This window comes from Engraulis encrasicolus, chromosome 24 (assembly GCF_034702125.1).
Source record: "Engraulis encrasicolus isolate BLACKSEA-1 chromosome 24, IST_EnEncr_1.0, whole genome shotgun sequence".
Lineage (NCBI taxonomy): Eukaryota > Metazoa > Chordata > Actinopteri > Clupeiformes > Engraulidae > Engraulis > Engraulis encrasicolus.
Window position 1 is genome coordinate 29,350,058 of NC_085880.1, and position 10,208 is coordinate 29,360,265.

Here is a 10,208-nt window from a genome sequence, read left to right on the forward strand (position 1 = left end):
CAGGTGGGGTGAGGCAAAAACCGAAGTCGGGGGCAGGCAGAGGTCAAAACACAGGGAGGCAGTTCACGAGCAGAGGCACAAAGGGTCAAGGCAAAAACGTGGTCAAAAGACAGGCAGAGTTCAGGGCACAGGTAGGCAAAAATCAAAAAACAAGCCTTCATAAAAGTGAAAAGGCAAAAGTTTGTGTGGCAAACACAGGTAAGGTCAGGATGGCATAACAGTTGAAACCGGGAAGGGGCGTGGTGCTGCCCATGGTCTTGCAGATTGCTACAAACAAACAAACAAACAAACAAACCAATAATTAGGCTAAGTAAGTATGTAAATAAATGTAATGTGAGGAGGAGAGAGGAGAAGGAGAGGAGAATGGGGCAACAAACACTTACATTCACTGTCTGACGAACTGCTGCTGATTGTCCGCATTGCCCGCATTCCCCGCTTTTCTGTATAAAATGATAATAACAATTAAAGAGGGTAAATATGCCTAAAATCACTTTCAAGTGTTCCATATAAGAACATGGATCTTTCCATATGGAATTCTAACCTTTTGGAAAACATTAATTTTAGTGGGGTCGTATTAGGCTCAGTCATTTCAAATTGGTGTTAAAGTTTGGTTTTCACTTCCAAGTTGAAGTTTAGGGTCTATAGACAAATTTGAGTTCGAGTGTCAAACACACAGATAACAAAATGGCCTGCGGGGGGCGCTCTAAAATATATAAACTGCTATAACTTTTGATTAGTTAAACCAAATTTAACATATGAGGTATATATGGATTCAGCATTAAGAGGAGAAACCGGTGAGTTAAGTATTTAGTTTCCAGATTAAAGACACACTATGTAATAAACACACTTTTAGCCAATGGACAGCTAAATCCGGGCTTTTTTAAGATAAAGGGTGGAAATACCCTCAAAGTTGCAATGAAACATAATTTATTGTGACAAATTATTGTAAATGAAGCCTGGGTTATCACTTAACTTGATTTGTTCAGAATATCCCTGAAGCACAAAGATACTTATACACCTATACACAAATATGGCTGCATAAAGCCTGTGTGATATTTAGCACCCAACTTGCAACTTTGAGTTTATGAATTTAGGATCACGAGTACCAGCTTATTTTCAATCAAGCCATCATTTTATTCACAACTTAAAATCTTTATATCTGGAAGAATGTAAATCAATAATAATAATAATAATAATAATAATAATGATGACGATGAATACTATGGGGAACATCATTTTTCCTGTATTCAAAAAACAAACCGTAGGGCCATAGAGCTAACATTTATTCCAATATTCCACTCTACAATAACTATGTCAGAGAACAGATACAAAAACAATCAGTGGCCAGTCTTAGAAATTGCATGTGCACTTGCAGAGACGTGTGCACTTTAACTCTGCCTTCATGCACTTACACCGAGATCTGGCAGGTCTATTTGTAGGCCTACAAGTACTAGTACAGCTGCACTTCAACTTCATCTTCGGTAACTGCATCTTTGGTAGTGTACAGTAGTCCAAATCTGGGAACTGTTCATTTGTTACCAGATTGGCAGGCATATCTGGCAAATGCAGATCATAAGAACGGTTTGCATTCCTGTCAACTGCGCTGGTAACAAATGGACAGTTCCCAGATGACAGAGATGTCTTCATAACAGCAGATGATTGTGTCCCACCATGTATGAAATAGTCCTATAGTATTATTTAGTATGCTTGCCAAAGGCCTCTGCTTGCCCCCAGCAAGCATACTAATTGTTCATCAACAGTTTATTATTATTATACATTTTTCCATTCACCTTGGCATATGGGAATCACCATTCATTAGTACGGCGGCTTTGAATCGTTGCAGCGTTCGAGATAGAGACACGGTTCGAGTGCCAAAACGAACGGCTCGAAAAGGGCTCAGGGTGGTGTGTTTTCCGCTGGCCTACCCCCTTTCATTTGTTCACCAGACTTGTTTTTCCTCAGTTTTCTCTCTGTTTTCCCCCTCATTGAAATTAATGGTAGAATGGTCAAGATGATGATGTCACAAACTGTGGCAGTTAGAGTGAGAGGTGACCTGTCCTGGGGTTTTTAACTAGGTAGCCTATCAACTAGGTAAAGGCATTGTCAGAGAGGTCTTGGCTCTGAATACAAACTGTGAAGATCATAAGCCAACTCTTAAAAATGTTTCAGAGAGAGCAGTTTTAAAAGACCTATGACGTGACCCCATTCACTTAGAAAAAAAATGTGTGAACAGCTCAGCGCATAGGACTGATTATGTCAATTTTTTGACTGAACCATGTGGTCTAGAAAAGTGATCTCAGCTTTGACATGAAGAGCAGGGTTATGCCATTTGTGTGTCGATATCATCTGACAACTTGCAAAACTTTTAGAGATATGACAGCGTAAAAATAAGGCTGCACATATTACTCAGCTATTGACTGACAAACTGTCACCTTTAGAATCTTCATTCATACACACACACATGCAGCCTTGTAGAAATTTAGACGTCTGCTGTCACCTGGGCAACTGTGGCCTAATATGCTGCTGTGGCCACTCTATACAGTAAGTGGCAGTGGCCTACTGGGTAGGCATAGAAATAATACAATAGAATGGCCCATGAATGAAGCGGTCAATAGGAACGCTTGCGTCAAACAGGCCGCCATCTTGGAACATGGGAAGCGCCGCGGAGCGCTGCTTTGAAATGAATGAACGTCTATCGGAACCAAGCCAACATGCGGGATTAAATCCGCATAAATTGACATATTTGACTACCGGAGGTTTTTGTTTTTGTTTAATCCTGGTTCGTTACAAAATGTTAGTCATTTACTTACCCTGAAAAATTGATAGTTAAACCATTTTTTGTCAACATAGCCTACATTTACGCTCAACTAATTAGGCCTACCCTTTTCCCATTCATACCAGCTGTACGAGACTTCCTGATGAACAGGGCATAGTCTACCTCGAAAACGTTTAGTTCTACATGGGGGAAAATTAAACATACACATTTCACAAGCAAATAAGTAGGCCTACATTATACTTGGACAAAATATGTACAATGAATCATTAGTTTCTTCATTCCCGTCTGTAAAAAGCGTCAGCTAAGAAGAGCAATGTAATGTAATCTATGTATGAGTGTAGGCCTATGGTTACGTTATGGACACTATCTAAATTAGGCTACATTACACTTGAATGTGCCATCATTGTATAGGGCCTACACGAATGCAATATTTGCACAAGTCACAACAGTGAAGGCTGGTTTATTGTTTGGTGCCTTATAATATTTGAGGGCTGCACTAACCAAGCTACAGCACCGTTGTGTCTTATTTCTGGACAATAAGTCTTATTTCTAGCAATAAGCCCTATGGGCCCAGTTTCAACAATGTGATCACAGGTTAAATCCATAGTTTCCTGAAACCTTTTGATCCTATTCAGCATGTTTACAAATCTACACACATGAAATAAATATTACATAGGCCTACACAGGGTTGGTGAGGTTACTTTTGAAATGTAATAAGCTAAATATGTTATCAGTAATGTAATCCCATTACCATAATATTTAAGCAATGCAACAGATTGCTGTGACTACTTTATTCCCAAATATTTACAATGGTTTCAGTGAATCGTTAAAAAACAAAAACAAAAATAGGAAAGCTTAAAGTTTAACTCCAGCCAATTTCAACATGCTCCCACTAAATAATAATAAAAACAACATCTTGATTTATTCCCCAAAACATTCAAAAGGTTATGCAAAATCAGACAACTAGCAAACAGCGATAAACAAAATCTGCCCCCATTAGAATAGCTCAGATCCCGGAAAGGGCTGAGCCGAAAATGTAATTGGCTGGAGTTATCCTTTAAGCAGAGTTTGACAATGAAAGTACACAGCAAGTCCTGACCACACTTCAATTTATTGAAAAAAGACAACTATATACACAATCAACATTAGAACCCCGCCACCACCATCCATTAACCAGGTTACTTCAGACATTTCGACGGTAGGGTCACAGGGATGTTGATGTGACGTGCTTTAAAATCAGTTGACGTTGTTGTGGAGGTGTGCCCTCCCTGTTGATATTGGTCAAACCTCCTGCTGTTAGAGTGGTCATCTTAGGATGGTGGGCCAGGTGTGTTAGAGCACGTATGCCCCCTCATCCCTGGTTTTTGTTCACAGGGATGAGGGGGCATACATGCCGTTACACACCTGGACCACCATCCAAAAAGGATAACTCAGTAGAAAGTGTGACCAACCTGTCAATATTGACAGGGAGGGCACACCTCCATAACAACATCAGCTCATTTCAAAGCACATGACACATCAACATCCCTGTGACCCTACTGTCGAAACATATCTGGTAAAATCCAGAAGAACAGCCTCTGAAGACCTCATTTACCCGCCTTTCCTCAGGGGAAGATATCTACCTGATCAGGAAATTAGCTAAAAATATGCTCAAGGCTTACGGTCCTATCATCAGTCCCTTTGGAACAGTTAAATGGCAACATATTGTTGATCTGAATAATGTTCAGGATCCTGAGGGTCTTCATGCAGCAAAAACAAGGTGGTCAGAAGGCATGTTGACTTCGATGGCCAGAAGATGAAGGTGTCTGTGGCAGCTCAAACATTGCGTTGATCTGTGGCACTGGCGCTCACTGTGCTGAAGGACGCAGGATATCAGCAGTTCACAGCCTGTTCTCCAACTGCTGAGCATTTAAAAAACATTCACATTTAAAAAAACATGCCAAACAGTGACATCAACACAGCAAAACTGAGGGCCTCACATGTTTGTTTCAACAAGCTTATTTTTTGGTCTGTTTTCAAGTAAAACACCCTTGATCTGATAATGGGCCACTTGGTCAAGCTGGTTATCTAGGTGAAACAGTGGTACAAAAAGTAAAAGCAAAGAAACCCTGCCACAGATTCCCTCCAACATAGGTTTGACCTCTCCAAGTAACTGGCTGTGACTCAATATCAGATCAAGAAAATGTAAAATACTTGTATTGGTAAGAGTTTACAACTAGGTTTTAGGCCTCAAAATTCTAGTTCTACAATTCTAGTGAGTTTTTGGAGGACTGGCGTTCATTTAAGAGTGACATGACTAACTGAGCATTTTTACTTGAAAATAGACAAAAATACGCTTATTGAAATGTGCGGGGCCATCAGTTGTGCCGTGTTGACGTCAGGTGGATAGACAGCTGACATTGCTGTTGGACAACAGCTAGAATTATATTTTTTGTTAAGCACATCTACATGTGTTCATGCACAGTTGTGATGCCCTCCATGTAAATACAAAATGAAAATCCACGAAAAATACAGAGAATGCATAAATGAAAAGGTTCGCTTCATTAATACAATTGAAGATTCCAATATAAAACACTAAAAACATCAGAAATCAAATAAGAAAAGTTACCAAGTGTCTGTAGCCCGTCAACTCAATGCTGACTGGAGGGTCACAAACGCAGACAGTCACCCCATGCCCTCCATGAAGAATGGAACACAGGACTGGAACTACCCTAATAAAAGTTCAAAACAAAACATTAGGAGCCAATATGCATATTATTTACTCAGTTAAAACACAGTACAGTAATCCTTAATTATATGCATGACAGGGGGATCAAGTGATGGTGGCAAATGGCTGCAGCAAGAGAGTGGTAAGAACTTCACAAGTCATGCTTTAAAACTTCCTAGTCAGTCATGCGACTCAGAACAAGTCAAATGATTCAGGGCCCTCATTTATCAAGCGCATCAAACGTGCCTAAATCTACGCACACCCCAGACCATGAGTGCATTGCAATATGCGACCTTGCCTCCTCCACTTGCACTTGCCTCCTCGTCCCGCCTCCTGGCCCCTCCTCTGTGGAGAAAACGATAAAGTTTCCCAGCTGTCAGCCTAGCCACAACTTTTGAGGGACTGTTTTTCATTCACCATCCCAATTGCAAATGAGAAAAAGACTACAATTGAGCTTTTGCAAGATATTGAAATATAATGCTGTTGTCAGTGATGTCATCATGACATATTACTTCCTGGTACGAGGAGAGAAGCAAGTGGAGGAGGCAAGGTCGCATATTGCAACGCACGCCATGCGTGCACCGTCCTCCTGTTGAATCCACCTCCACCGCGGAAATGTCTCCACCTGTGCACTTGCTGCCAGCACTTCATGTGACGCGTGTGTCCGGTGTGTTCATGTGCGAGAGAGAGAGAAACCCAGACAGTGTTGCCAGATATATGATGATTATCGTATTTGTACCATAATTGTCAATTTTGTCCTCACTGATCAAAAAAGCATGATGTACAATCATTTCAGAGTTGTAATTCAGTTCATTTTGATGCCTTGAAACAACAATTTGGGTCTAGTACGATAATCTCCTCCCAGTCCCCAAAAATGATAATTTTGAGGTTTTGGTAGATAATTCAGCATTTTCCAGCTGGCAACACTGAACCCAGATCCCCACATAGGCAAACACAGTATGACACCATCAAGGTTATCTACTTATAAATGCATACAATGTTCCTTAGTAGAGCCTGAAAGAACAACTCATGATTACTTATGAGATATCATGCAACTAATTGTTTGACTAACCTTGGACAAGTGTTTGGGGAAGTTGAAGTTGAAATTGATGGCTCTCTCAGCCGAACAGTTTGCTCAGGAGGTAAGTGGCAGCATCAGATCAGCGTTGTTTTGGCACAAACCTCTCTCTCTCTCTTCAAAGCCAGAGCCCATGCCCGCCTCCTCCTTCTTTTGGGCCATCTGCACAGAACAAGTTGTAGTAGCAATAACCTTATCAACTTTATCCTTCCAGTGCAAAGCAGAATAGCAACATTTGGTGCGAGATGTGTACATGATCCTTATGTTTGTGTAACCACGTTAATTACGTGGCGCTTTCTTGAAAACAAAACTTACCAACAGGGTATAGGCACATGAAAGACATGTTTAATTGAAGGTGTTAGCGTAAATTGTACAACTGAGGTTTAGGGAACGCTGTTGTTGACATGTTGCAACAAGCACTGTAACAAGCACGCCTGACAAACTTAAAAGTTATCCTTGCCGTGTTGTAGTCACTTTTATTCTTCCCTGAATGGCTTTTTAAACAATGAGCAAACATGTGGACATCATAGTACATAAAAACAATATTTGATATTCAAGTGTGTGTGTATCAACTGAGGCACGTACGGAATGTCCGTTGCAACAAACACTGTTGCAACTAGTTAGCTAACTTTAAATTAGAGATCTATCCGAGATTTTCGCAAGTTCGTCAAACATGGCGCCATAAATATTAATTCACGACTTAAACAAATATCACCCCTTTTAGACATTTACAAGTGTCACGAGTTAAATCATCGTTGACGTTGACTTTCCTCAGGAAGCGCTTTTGACTAATACCTAGCTATTAATACCTACAGGTAGAACTAATGATTCGTACAGGCCAACGTTAGCGTTGCTTGCCTCACAACGTTATTTTCGCCGAACAAAGCGCCAAAGATATTGATTCAGGAACAAAACAAAAGGAAAGAAAAGAGTCTTAACTATCGCCTTTATTGGGCATGTCAAGTGTCCTCATGTCCTACAGTTAAATCGTCCTTGATTTACCTCAGTGGACCAACTGTGAAATGATATTAGCTCTAGGCTAACAACATTGCTCAAGGCAAACACATCATGCCGTTGTTTGTCACAGACAGGGGTGGACTGGCAATCTGGCAAACCGGGCAAAATCCCGGTGGGCCGACGCCCCTAGAGGGCCGGTGATGTCGGTTTTTAAAAATAATTGTTATTAATGTTTAAAAAAAAAATTGACCGGCGGCCCACAATTTCGTGCTGACGGCCCTCGGCCCTCCTCCAATGACATCAGCCCACACATAAAGGGGCTAGAGGGAGGGGGTGTCCCATTGGTGCATTGCGGCCCCACCCCTACCATGCATTACGCGCGCAAATTTGAGACACAAGCGATGGAGAGACTAAAACTAAAAGGTGGTGTGGAAAAGCTTGCGGAAAAGGGATAAAAAAAAACTTGCAGCAGAGGCAAGATAATGTGTTCACGCATGTAGTGTTGTAGCAGCAAGAGAGGGACAACAACTTCTGCATGTTGGAAGTGAAGGAGCACGCTAGGAGACAGCAGGTGAAGCGGCAGTAGTAGCCTCTACGAGCCCTGACAGGTATGAGTAAAGTCTTTCAAACTTTAGGATACTCCATGCCTCTCCCCAATTCTCACTTCAGCATTAACCATTAATATTAAATAGGCCATTAATTCCCACCACTATAAGTGTGCTTGAGTGCTTTGAACCGGTCGCACGACTCACGGACATTTGAGAAGACAAACATTCCATACACCAAACCACTGACGTGAATAATATTAACAATAGAGTAGCCACGGCAATGTGCCAAATCAAATGTATAGCATTAAATGGAACACCAGTGGTGTTGTTCTAAAGCATTCCGTGTGCCAAATGAGTTTCGAAGACTGTCCAACTCATGCCTACTCTCACTAAATATTCAGCGATCGTTTGCGTAATCACATTTACCACGCAGTGAAAATATCCATATGTCGTGTAACGGTTGTCGCGTCTCGCGTGTGGAAAAGGTTTGGCAAACGGATTTTTTAAAAAAATTCTTGGAGCACAATCAAACCATATTCTGTAGGTAAAGACCTAGCATCTCTCTCTCTATCTCTCTCAGCTGTTATTTTATCCAGGACAATTAGAAATGATAAATGATTGAAGAATTTCTTTTGAATAAGCTTTTGATACAGTTTTATCTGTAGACTATTTTATGTAGCCTACCACTTTCAGCACTGCTCATTTTGAAACTTCAGTATGTTAATGCTTTCTTAACATATTTGACACACTAAAGCATTGTGGTGATAGGCAGTTCATGATTTTCTTTCATCATTCAAGCTATTAAAGTAGCTTCCTTATGCAATGAGAGATGCATTTTGATAACAGGAAATTAACCCCTCTTCTAATGCACCTGTTAGAAGAAACCCTCAATTTAACATTAATCTAGGTCAATTTATGAGTAGGCTATACACTCAGGATTGTACAGGTAGCTGTTAATACCTGCTGGGCATTGCTGCCTGTCGCACCTCCTCTGGTGCCCATGGGTCAGCAAGAGAGAAAATAAGACTTGTGACACAAACATCTTTATTGTATAAATTACTAGACAAACAATACACTGAATACTATATTAATTTGAATATTTTGCAAGTGCTGCATACATTGTGATAAATAATCTATCTCCCTCTTCTCATCTAGTCAAACCAGGCCAGGATGAGGTTGAGTTAGAGAGAGAAGTAGAGTAGGCCTAGATTACTTTTGCTGTGAGTGTGGTCATCTATTGCATTTCTAAACCACTGCCCAAACTAAGATTCATTTTAAATAAATAGTTGATATAGTCAGCACACATTTCCTGGTGTTTTCTGGTAGCTGAAAGAGAGATTCATGCATGAATATTGCGCCTTTTCGCTCCGTTGATTATGAGGGGCCGGTCTGGGCCAAAAATGCCCGGGCCATTTTGTTCTCCCAGTCCAGGCCTGGTCACAGAAACTTAATATCGATAACATTCAAAATCACAAGATAACACCTTACCTCATGTTACACCTTCTTTGGCTGTTTTTCGTCCTCTCGTTGCTGCAAGCATAGCGGCACAAATATCCTTCAACTTTACAAAGTGATCACCGACTGGCGTGGCTTCTAATGGTACCTAAATGAACAGATACCTGATTAGAACCCTGTTCCAAGATGGCGGCGGTACAGACGCATGCCCAGAGGCTGATGGGCCATTCTATTGTATTAGTTCTATGCTGGGTAGGGTGTTGGTCCATCAGAGGGTTGAATTTCGAATCCCACCCTTACCTCTCCCTACCCACCCATTGCTGAAAGGCACTTGAAGCATCTGCGTACACACACACACACACACACACACACTCTCCCTCGCACAGACAGACAAACACACACACAGACACACACACACTCACACACTCAGACCTCCATCCCCTTCCCCCATGCCTCCGTGTGCGTATACAACAGCTCTGTGTGTGTGTGTGTGTGTGTGTGTGTGTGTGTGTGTGTGTGTGTGTGTGTGTATGCATAAGCCGCAAGCATACTAATAACATTATCTCTCCATAAATGCAGTATTTTTATTATTATTATTATTATTAGTAGTAGTAGTAGTAGTAGTAGTAGTATTAGTATTATTATTATTGATTTATTTTCTTCCAGATATACTTTTTTTGGGGGATT

General features: G+C 41.0%; 1 long non-coding RNA gene across 1 annotated transcript; it reads right to left on the minus strand.

Annotated features, from left to right (window-relative positions):
• Positions 1–3,868: 3,868 nt before the first annotated feature.
• LOC134440821 (uncharacterized) lies at positions 3,869–9,668 on the minus strand. The gene is made up of 4 exons (XR_010033035.1): positions 9,555–9,668; positions 6,556–6,723; positions 5,385–5,487; positions 3,869–4,677 (listed from the first exon to the last, which is right to left on the minus strand). It is a non-coding gene; the product is annotated as an uncharacterized LOC134440821 (long non-coding RNA).
• Positions 9,669–10,208: the final 540 nt, after the last annotated feature.